The sequence below is a fragment of the Sycon ciliatum genome, chromosome 1, assembly GCF_964019385.1.
Source record: "Sycon ciliatum chromosome 1, ocSycCili1.1, whole genome shotgun sequence".
In the NCBI taxonomy this organism is placed as follows: Eukaryota; Metazoa; Porifera; class Calcarea; order Leucosolenida; family Sycettidae; genus Sycon; species Sycon ciliatum.
In genome coordinates this window covers 14,461,811-14,473,631 of record NC_088643.1, presented here as the reverse complement: position 1 = coordinate 14,473,631, position 11,821 = coordinate 14,461,811, and positions in this window count along the sequence as shown.

Genomic DNA, 11,821 nt, shown 5'->3' with positions numbered 1-11,821 from the left:
ACAGCGATATTGCTAGGAATCTATGATGGCACCATTGAAATCGAGGATTTATTTATTTCATTTATTTATTACAGCATCTCATAGCACAGTGAGAACACCGGCCAATGCAGAGAGTGTTAGTGTTAGCCAACCACGGCAAGGAAGGGAGAAGGGGAGTGTTACAAGCCACCAGTTCTTAAATGGGAAAGGCCTTCGCTCTTATGGCATTGTATTCGTTGCAATGTCGTATTTCGACTCCGCCGTACCGCTGATGTTGCTGCATGGGTTACGGAAACGTGGCTCGACTCAAGCATTCTGTACCAGGCACAATTCTCTTACGTCGAGACAGGCCGTGCGCTGATGGATGCACTTGCCTATCCTCCTGCACTCCATGTCGTAAAGGAGGCGGGATCTGCATCTTCCTAAAAGAAACATGTTAAGGCTAAGCACTTCTTGGACCACTCACACTCCAGTCTAGAGTTGATGTGGCTTAGAGCTGGAACCGGCAAAGATAGTACCTTGTTTGGTTGCATATACCGTCCCCCATCCGAGCCGGTAGGGTTTTGGAATCGGCTCGCTACATCCACCGAGCAGCTGGACGGCGAGAATATTGTGTTGCTAGGTGACATAAATGTGGACTTTCTGCGTCAGACGTCCAGTGCGTTCCACCATCTCAAAGACACGTTGCTACTTCCGTGCAGACTGGCCAATAAAGTAACTGAAGCAACAAGAATAACAGGCTCTACCCGTACATCCATTGACTGTATTCTCACGAACATTGATCGAGTTCCGTCAGCCTCTGTCGTGGACTGTGAGTTTTCAGACCATCGCCTCGTCATTACTTCCGTCCCAGTGCCCATCATGGATGCGCGGAGCAATACTACTACCCATCAAACACGCAGAGACTACCGGAACTTCAACGCTCAGCGTTTCTGCGATATGCTGCTGTCCTCCGATCTTCATATCTTTACATCCCGTACCCCAGACCTGATGTTGGACGAGTGGACAGGGAAAGTCAATGCTGTGCTTGATATCATCGCACCGTACGTAACCAGGAAACACAGGAAGTCCCGTCGGAAAAATTGCCCGTTCATGACCTCGCCCCTCCTTGCCTTGATTAGAAAGCGCAAATCGGTCTTCAAGAAACTAAAAGCTACTGACTTTCGAGACGAGAGCCTATCTGTACAATTCAAGCGGCTGCGCAACCAGTGCAATAACTTGTATCGACACCTACAGAATCTATACTTTTCAGACCAGTGCCAGCGGTATGAACGGGAGCCTAGGCAGTTCTGGAAAGCCTTGAATATGATCACAAAGCGTTCCTCTCCGAAGCAAACGGTTACCATCCCACCTGAGCGATCGAACGACTATTTTCACTCGTTTGTCACAGATAAGGAAGCGAATTACAAGCTCCCAATGGGACCTGCTAAATCCGATGACCTTACTACGTTTTCAGCCGTTACAGTAGCAGAGGTGAAGCTTCGGATCGGTGACCTCCAAAGTAATAAAGCCCCTGGACCGGACGGCATTCTTGCGTGTCTACTTTAAATGTCAAAAGACGTAATTGCTCTATCACTTGCTATCTTATTCAACACTTCCCTCTCGTCTGGTCAATTCCCATCCTTGTTCAAAATTGCAAACATTACACCAATTCTGAAGTCAACTCAAGGCCCCCGCGACTGCCCTTCTAACTACCGCCCAGTGTCTTTAACATCTATCCTAGCCAAGCTCCTGGAGGGGCTTGTGTTTTCTCGTATACATCTTTTTTTTAATGATCGTTGCCCATTCCATGTGGACCAGTTTGGCTTTCGGAAGCACCGTTCTACCGGACAGCTTCTCATCAAGGTTACGAACGACTGGCTTGTCTCGCGCGACGCTGGACTGCATACGGCGGTTGTCTGTATTGATTTGAAAAAAGCGTTCGATATGGTGAAGCATCAGCAGCTTCTTCTTGCTCTCGCAGCTGTTGGTATTTCGGGAGCGGCCCTGGCCTGGTTCCAATCATACCTTTGTGCCCGACAACAGCGGGTGGTTACCCACACTGGAACATCTCCATTGGTGGCAATCACTAGTGGCGTGCCACAGGGCACCATTCTGGGTCCGGTTCTATTTAACATCTATGTACGGAAGCTCCCATTGACAGCAGAGGCCTTTTCTTGCAAGCTCCCGATGTTCGCTGACGACATGACGTTGTATGCCAGCAGACGTACACAAGCTGAGGCCGTCGCTACCGTTACTGATTCGTTATCTGCAATTTCTGTGGATCTAGACGAGCTTGGGCTGCGCATTAATACAACAAAGACTGTAACTTTGATGATTTCTAAGTTTTCTCAACCCCTCTCAACTCCAATCGTTTTTAACCAACAGCCTCTGACTCAAGTGTCTAGCACGAGACTCCTGGGAGTCATTGTAGACAGTGATGTTTCTTGGTCTGGTCACATAGACTTTATCGTTAGGAAGACTTGCACGAAAATTGGCGCTCTTCGACGGTGTTTTCGGCAACTAAGTTTGAAGGCAACACGGCAGTTTATCCTCTCTGTTATCCTGCCTGACTTATTATACTGCTGCTCTTGCTTTGCAATGAAGCTATCCGCCAAGGATCGGCAGCGACTCTCGTCCGTTTATCGTCGTTCTGTACGCGCTGCTTGTGGCTCGAAACTACAAGATGACGTCATGCCGCTGTTAGCTAGATTGTCGATTGATCCGTTTGAACATCACCTTATTCGTAGCATTGCTAAATTTATCCATGTTAATCATGTCGTTTTCCTTCTCCCAAATCTGACGGACCTTTTCCCTCAAGTTTCAACCGGCCCTAGGACAACAAGAAGCTCTTTTAATGCTGCTATTGCAATATCTAAATTCCGGACGACTGACGGTGTCAATTCCTTTTCAAATCGTGCTGCCCTGTTCTTTAATTCTTTGCCTGTGGAGTGGCGCACCCAGCACCGCACTACATTTGCTAAGCACCTTCAGACCATGCTAAAAGACGCAGCGTCTTTTCAGAAGTATTTTGATCTTCTTTTCAACAAACTCCCTCATTGATCTGCACCGCCTGTATTGTATAACTGTGTTTACAGCGTTCCTAGTTTGAATTCGTTTTTAAAACATCTCTTTAATTCTTGCATTATCCCATTATGACCATGCTTAAAGACGCAGCGTCTTTTCAGAAGTATTTTGATCTTCTTTTCAGCAAACGGCCTCATTGATCTGCATCGCTTGTATTGTATACCTGTGTTTACTGCTTACTGCTTACTGCTGCTTTATTGTTCCAAGTATCAGTTTAGTTTAGTTTAAATATCTCTTATTATTATTATCTTTTCTCACCCCACACCCCTCTACTCTGTTATCGGCCCTCTAAAGAGTTGTGTTGATCACTGTTGAGGCTTCCGATGGAAAATAAAAGAATACTACTACTACTACTACTAAAATGGCATACGCTATATGCGCTGTGTGCGTTTTGCTGTATACGCTGTTATTTCCCGTTTTATATGCGTATGTTTTGCATGTACGCTGTTTTGCATGCTATAAATAGCTGGTGTTATTGTAGTGTTCATTGTTAATTATTCGATGAAGTGAAATATACTGTGTAAAGGAAAAGAGTTGTCCTCGTGCCGTGTGGTTGTACGATCCTGACAATTTAGAGAATCTTAGAGGGTTCACAACAGGGAGGAAAAGAAAAAGGAACCGGCATGGATAAGCAGTGATTGCAACAAAATGAGAAACACAAAATCAAAGTCAAGGCGCGACAAGGCTCTTAAAAAGGCGGAGGGAAGAAAGGTCCTTAGCTTCTTGGGGAAGTGCCAGCCACGCAGAGTACGCAGTGAAGAAGGGAGAGTGAAGTAGAAAGGAGGACTTAGGTTTCGGAAGGGAAAGGGAGTTTCTCGTGCTACGGGAAGAGAACCAGTTGAAACAGTGGAGGTGAGGTGGATTAGCAGGGAGTCGTAAAATACCGGGAGGCGACACGCCACACATTTCACGATCCGAGGATTGCTGCACTCGACCCGCGAAATTTGATGCGTGATTGAAACGTCGTCGTCATCTTCTTTTTCTCAATTGTTTTTGCTATGCTTCGAGGCCTATTCTGGATCTCCAGAGCGAAAGCTGGTTGTTTCTGATACATACCACGCATTACCTTAGGTTGAGCCGTGGCTTTTAATTTTTTTTTGGAAGTTCACTGCTTTGGAGACGACGGAATGTCAAGGTAAGTTATTCACGAAATGTACTCAAATTAGAATTGAGTAAGTGCGAATGACACCCTGTTTTCGGAATAGTTCTCCACTGAACACACCATGCATATGGCCCCTTCATGTTGTCCAAGTTCCATTCTAGGTTTGTGTGAAGTTTCGAGATGAAGTTCGAGGATGTACTCACCTTTCCATGGAAGGGAAAAAAAGTAGCATATCAAACAGAATCCATGCAGCATTTGATGCCACTATCCTCATTCTTCTGCATTCAAAGTGTTTCACATTATTGTCCATGAACTACACACAATATTTGTCATTTCTTAACTGTTCATAGCTGTTCATACTTGAAGTAACTGTGTTCTGAACACATTGCCTTCAGGAAACGTAAGGCCGAGTCGCCTGACCGACTGAGCAAAGTTCTCTGCGACGAAAGTCACACTATTGGCAAATGCACTCAAGGCGAATACCTGTGAATACCCTGTATACTGCTTGATCCACTTATCACAGAAGCATACACACACACGCACGCACACACATACCATGCATACGCCCGTCGCAAGAGAAGAACGCACGTCTGCAAATGCACTGGATGTGCACCCACAGATTTTCTCTTATAGCAACGATAGCGAACAAGATCTGGATGAGACAGATCAAGACTTGCACCAGATAACTGTATAATCCACACAACTGGCAAAGCCATGTGAATCGACCACCAATGCACAACACACATACACCTTTGGACCTTTGGATGGCCATTGCTCCGTGCAATGATACTATCAGGAGTTGCAGTATTTCCTGTGGCGAGTTAGATCATTGGGCCGACGCTGAAGTCCCTGCCACAGCCGCAAATGAACACTCTAGGCTTTGGCACAGCCGCACACATATACACACAACCACACACACATACACATACACACGCATGCTCGTGCAACATTCACATGTCACTGCTTCAGTTGTTTTTAGCTGTGTCATATTGTGTCTTATACAGAGCTTCACTTTGGGAAAAGCTGTTGAGGTGCTGGAGAGCACTTGTTGCCATGCTTGCGAAATGCCAGCACCGTTGCATGCCTTCAGCTGTCACACTTCCTGGCGTAGCAGATTTCCAAAACCTGATGCCTTGTGTAACTGTGTCCTGATAACATGCAGGAATAACTCCATCGCCTCAGTAACACTCGCCTGTCTCATTGTCAGCAGTTCGCAAATTCCATGGATTATTTCACCTTCCATAGGCCTGTACACCATGGTGGCACTGCCACTCTTACATGGATCTGCACATAGGCAAAGCAAGGGTTGAGGGCGGAGGTTTATAATGTCAACAATTTACGTACTAGGTAAACACGTAATTTTCAGGACACGAATAAAATAATATCCTGTCACAGGTTCAACACTGTCACATGTCATAGTGAACAGACAATGCACCGTGGGCAGACTCCCATTTTTCGGGTGAGTTTGGGGCGCTTAGTATGCTACAGATTATACATTCGTGTTCACAAGGACAAGACGAGACCAAAAAATGCAGACGAGAGAATCTCACCAGTAGTCCACAGCTGAACATCTCCACAACTCAGGTCACCAAGCGGATACGTGGCGTCATCTACATCTTCCACGGTGGACTCATCACTTTGGCAGGCATCTCTGTCAAGCTACATCATCCTTTACCCCGTCAAGGCACAAACTTAGAATCACCAAATCAACTGCTGACACTCGGACGCTTCCTTGGGAGCAGGATTATTTTTTTGATTTTTGGGACCAAACAGCGAACGCGTCCTTTGTGCATGACCTGCGCCGCTTTGACCTCATGGGGATTCTATATTTTCCCTCAGCACTCGTGCCCGAGCTGAGTCAATCATCCGACGCGGTTGTGCATCTCGTGTCGCCTCCCGGTATTTTACGACTCCCTGTGGATTAGTAAGAACATGTGTATTACTACTCCATTTTTGAAAGTGTCGAGTAGCTCATGCTTATTCCAGGTGGCAGCATTAAGCCAGCTACAGGATTATCGTATGCCCGATTTTGCCACTCACTTCGTTTCCCTCGTACATGCAGTACATGAAGCAGTTTCTTTGGTCAGAGTTTTGGTATAGTCTTTCGTGGCCTCGCGTAGTCTCGAGGCCTTTGCCTTTGGTTGTCTCAGCTAGTCTCCATTCAACCTTTCCTAATAAGTAATAACCTAAACTACCCCTACTAAATTACATCACACACAAATTCCATGCACTTTTGTTTGCCGAAAGGTGACGGTTTTATTTCTCTTATTTTGTTGCTGAACCCTTGTTCGCTTGGCTAATTGGTACAATAGCACACCTTTGGTTGTCTGCTGGAATACAGCAAAATTGGCAAAGCAAACCATGGAAACAAAGTTTGAAACAAACCATGGAAATACAATGTAGTTACGTACATGTACAGTATGAAGTGCGCACTCATAATAATTGTTATAACAACCATTGCAACCAAAGCAGTCTAATGTCCGGAACGTTTTCTCGTTACAAAAATATTATTCAGTTTAACTTAGAAGTTGCGACTTCGGCGGTAATAGTCATGAAGTTGATTGTTCCAACTAGGAACACACGCTTCTTGCCGAACTTGACACTTGACTGATTCACGACTGCCATCCGGAGCACACGAGGAGCACGTCGCACCTTCCACTCGGCAAACCTGCAAGAATGCACCGCTCCCTGCTCAATACACAGTGTTTCGGGGAATTCACCCCTCATCAGTTGAGCTTGTTTATTCAGTAGGTCGTGGATAAAGGGAACGAGACACCAACCTGATGGTGTAGACATCTATACACTTGGTGTGGTTTAGTTGCAGTGTTAGTCGTATGAGTGCAGATAACTTGACTCCATGCCACAATTGATACAGTGCATGCAATCATCGCCATAAGGATGCACATTGCACACTGCCTCGTCACTTGCACATCCAAGCAGGCACGCCCCTACATAGTACAGTGTAGCTTACCGGAACGAACACGTACGACCACCAACAAGCAACACGGGATTTGTTTCAGACCACATCAGATTTTATCATAAAAATAATAGTTTCTGCACGGATATATCAGTAATAGATACTTCAGTACGATGGTTGCGAGTTTGCTAAGAGTGTTGCTGTATAAAATGCGCTGCTGTATTTGGAGGTTGCTTGCGCAATGTAAGAATGTAAAGATCCAGCACAATCAAGTTCAGCCAGGTGCAATGCTGCCAAAAATGAAGGAGAAGAAGTTATAGGTTATCATGAAGGAAAGATACTGAGAAAATAGATTACCCTCTGAGTTGGAGAAGCGGGTTTCGTCTTGATGCAATCAAGCTCGGTAGAAAGAAGAGATGGAGAGAAGAAAAGCAGTAGCTAGGTGGGGAATGGATCCCCTAGGTGTTTAGATAGTTGCGAAGTCTACGGTGTAGCGACCACGCCATGGCGGCTTAGTAGGTGGGGAACGCGCCCCAGCAGACTGCCTGGATGTGGGTCTTTCACCTCTTCCAGATGGTGGGCAGCTTGATGGCCAGGAAGGTGCTGGTGGCGTACACCTTGGCGTGGCTGAAGATGTCCTGGAAGTGCACAATGCACACTGGCGCGCCTGGGTAAGACTTGATGAACGGAATTCGAATCTCCGTTCCCCGTCGCACCAGCTTGACTGCGCTGCGGCCAAGATTGAAGTTGGCGTTGCCACCGATCGAGCGCTGACGGCTTGGGGTACCCACGAAGTAGCGTCCATTGAAGTACAAGTAGAGAAGACTCATGTAGAACGGGTTGGGTGCGTGAGCGGATGGGTTGGAGAAGGCAAGGCTGATCGGAATGCTACGCGTTCATGGGCAACTGATGGCAGCCAGAGCAAAGGTCAAGCATCGAGAAGTACGGGGCCCCACGTAGAACATCCAACGTATCATCGACCCGGGGCAATGGGTACGGATCCTTGACCGTGACATCGTTCAGCCGGCGATAGTCGACGCAAAAGCGCATCGAACTGTCCTTCTTGGCAACCAGGACTATTGGAGCTGACCAAGGACTGGTGGACTCCTCAATGACCCCTTGGTCAAGCATGTCCGACACAATACGGCGTGCCGTCTCGCGTGACGCCCAAGGCAGCCTGCGGGCAGGCAGAGAAACGGGATTAGTCGTCCCAGTGTCGATTGAGTGACTCATGAGGCGAGTACGGCCGAGTTCCTGGGAGCTAAGGGCAAAGACGTCACGATACTGGGAAAGTAACTTCAGAAGCTCAGCGAGCTCATCAGCAGAGAGGGCGGAATGGTCAACGCGGAGCGCATCCCAGAGCTGGGTATGTGGTGGCGGATCATCCCATAAGTCATGGGTCAACTCATCATTCTCAGCGGTATGTACAGCGTTAATGGCATAGGCAGCACCCACGTGCTGGGATTGGCGAAGTGTAATCGGATGGTCGCTACAATTGAGCAGGCGAACAGGCACTTTGCACTGAGATGGATTGACCAAAGCACGAGCGACAAATACACTATGCTCTTCAGCAAGTGGGCAGTCAGGCTCCAGCAGGAGCGGCGAATCATCCTCCGTGCGATCATCAAGAACAGCCCAGGCAAACACCTCATGGTGTGGGGGCACCGTAGCGCGCCCGGACAAGCGGAGGGCAATACGAGTGGGGTCAACTGTGGACACAGAAGACTCGGCAGCGGAAAAGCGGAGGCCTGCACCATCAGACTGGATGGAAACCATCACGTGGTGGACCGGAGGCGTGGCCCGTTGCTCCGGTCAGTGACCGTTTCCCGAAGGATAGCGAGGAGCAGACTAAGGTGGCTTCCAAGCATTCTCACGAGGGTATTCTGGAACGGGTGGCAGATGGCACTCAGCCCTGCGGTGACCGCGGCGGCCACAGTTCCAGCACCCACTCGGCGTGCGGGTGGAAGACTGGGAGAGGGGACGGCTGTCCCGTGGAGGTCGAGGGCCCCTGGAGGGCATGGCAAGGCGGTCAATTTTGCTATTCAGCGACCCAAGGGCAGCGGCTAGTGCAGACAGGAGATCAGCTGTGGGCTGCGCAGCATGAAGTGAGCCAGGAGCGGCAATAGGAGCACCCGTCGCAGCCACAAGCAAGGAGGGCTCAGTAAGGTCGGGTTGACCGGTGGTAGGAGAGAGGTCACTTCTGGATGGCTCATTGCCCAATATGCGTTCTAGATGCAAAGCCGTTTCCACGGCAGCCTGTACAGTAGCAGGCGGATTTTCCTGCAGGCGGAGGCGGAGCACGAGTGGCGTGAGGCACTCAATGAATTGGTCCCTAAACAATTCCTCCCTGTCATGATCAGCCATCTGTGGGTATGCATGGGCAACCATGCGCCGAAGATCATCAGCAATGTGGGCCAGGTCTTCACCAGGCGGGCCTTGAACTGGGCCTTGAACAATCACGCATTGGCGGCGGGTGCGAAACGTTGTGCCAGATCTGCACAGATATGCTGCCAGTTAGCGCGGCGAGCAACGGGCAGAGTAATGTAGAAGCGCTGTGCAGCGCCACGTAGGCGTACTCCCAAGAACTGGGCCTTCTGGGCGTCTGCCCACCCATTGACGAGAGCACAATTATTGTAATACTGGTGATACTCTACCCAGTCTTCACTACCGTCATATGCCTCAGGCATAACAACAGGGCGTGGAATCAGTGGATTGGCAGCGGCAGCAGGGGCTGCGGCGGCGGCGGGAACGGGAGCAGCAGGAGCTGCAACGGCGGCAGCAGCCAGCGCTGGGGCACCAGCAGCGGCTGCGGCTCGGGCAGGTTGAGCCATCTCGAGGTCGTTCACTGACGAAGATCTACAGCGTACGTCAAGTCTACTTATGCGTGTAGGTCTCTGACAGACAAACAACGGAGCGTGGGACAACCCACGGTGAATACAGGAGTCTACGACTCGGCGGAAATGAACGACAAGCTCAGAGGAGGGCCCACAGGGCGGCGGAGTGCACGTTCGTGCAGCTGAAAACAATACACAATGTTGTTGTTGATTTTTATTTTGCTTCGCAAGGCCAAACGGGCAATGGTGCCCAATTCTATGGAAGCGAATTTCAAAAGGGAGAGAGCTACGGGGAGAGAGAGAGAGAGAGAGAGAGAGAGAGAGAGAGAGAGAGAGAGAGAGAGAGAGAGAGAGAGAGAGAGAGAGAGAGAGCTCGGAGAGAGAGAGGGGGGGGGAGGGAGGGAGATGATAAGCAATTTTGTAGCGTCAACAGAGCGATTTTGCAGTGTCAATAGAGCGATTTTGAAGCGTCAACAGAGGGAACACAAAGAGTTCATAAGCGCACAAGCACGCAGAGCAATTTTGTAGCGTCAACAGAGCGATTTTGCAGTGTCAATAGAGCGATTTTGAAGGGTCAACAGAGGGAACACAAAGAGTTCATAAGCGCACAAGCACGCAGAGAAGAGTAAATGACGTGGTGTGTGGACGGGAAACGTCAGACAGAGCATTCATTGCAAGGTGTAGGGGATGGAGGTAAGCTTAAATTGCCGGGCAGCCTTGATCTCCCTTACACTCCTTGGGAGAGCGTTCCAGCACACAATGGAACTACAAACGGAATAACACAAAACCTGGAAACCTATCGTAAGTAAGGGGTACTACAATAGTCTTCCCTTCAACACAACAGCATAACAGAACTTGAAAAAGACTCAGTGAACAGTCACTGCAACAATCGCCCAACGACAACCTAACAATGGGAACTCCCCAGACACTGCAACGGAAACACATGCAATAGAGGACAATGTTTCAATAGCAACGATCAACGATCGTAACTTACGTGGCAACTTTGGCAATACCACCAACACAGCAACACTTGCTAGCAGGAACCCTTCTGGAACCTTTCGCGGACAACTTCGGAAGACAAGGACAACGGTCTGATCGCGTGCATATATCCATGCTCTTACCTGTCCAGCTCCGCTCTCCGGTGATCAGTCGGACGCGAGCTCCCGAGCACCACAGCGGCCTTTCGCCGCGTGTCACGTAGCCGGCTACGCATTTCACAACACAAACCACTCCACGGTCAGATCAGGCTTCAATTCCGTCGCCAGCACTCGGCAGCAATACAACGACGGGCAATTAGCGCAACCACAAACCGCGAGCCATCGGAGCTTTTTCTCTCTACTCCGATCTTGGATCCAGTCACGAGACCAGGAACTTCTCCAGTGACGATCCGCACCGCACCAATCGTGCACACAATCATTCTCTTGCACCAGGCGGAACCACATCGCCAAAGGCGTATCAGACCAGACGTAGCCCAGGCGAAACTCAATCGCCACGGGGGACAAAGGACAATCATCAGCGAAAGCTGAAACGAAACATGAATAAGACGGAGGCAGCGTCAGGCGCCTGTCAATCACAACAGCGTAATACGAGTACGATACCATGCATACAATAGGGCTCCTGACAATCAGAAACCATAAGCGCCAAAGGGGAAAACGACATCAGCGGAAACCGGGTGATCAGCGTTCGTGGTCGGCCCCACTAATCAATAGGAGTTCCATGGTGGCGGAAGATCACAGCGTACCTGACGGCACACTCTTCCAACGTAACCCAATCATAATAATTATCGGTGGCGTGCTTGCGCCCGCAAAGCGAGCACGTAGATCTACGTGGACAGTAAGAATCAAGTGGGCGAGACGCACCCTTGGTACAGTGCGTGCAAGGAGCATCGATCTCAGCGTTACCTCACTCGATATCAGTGGCGGA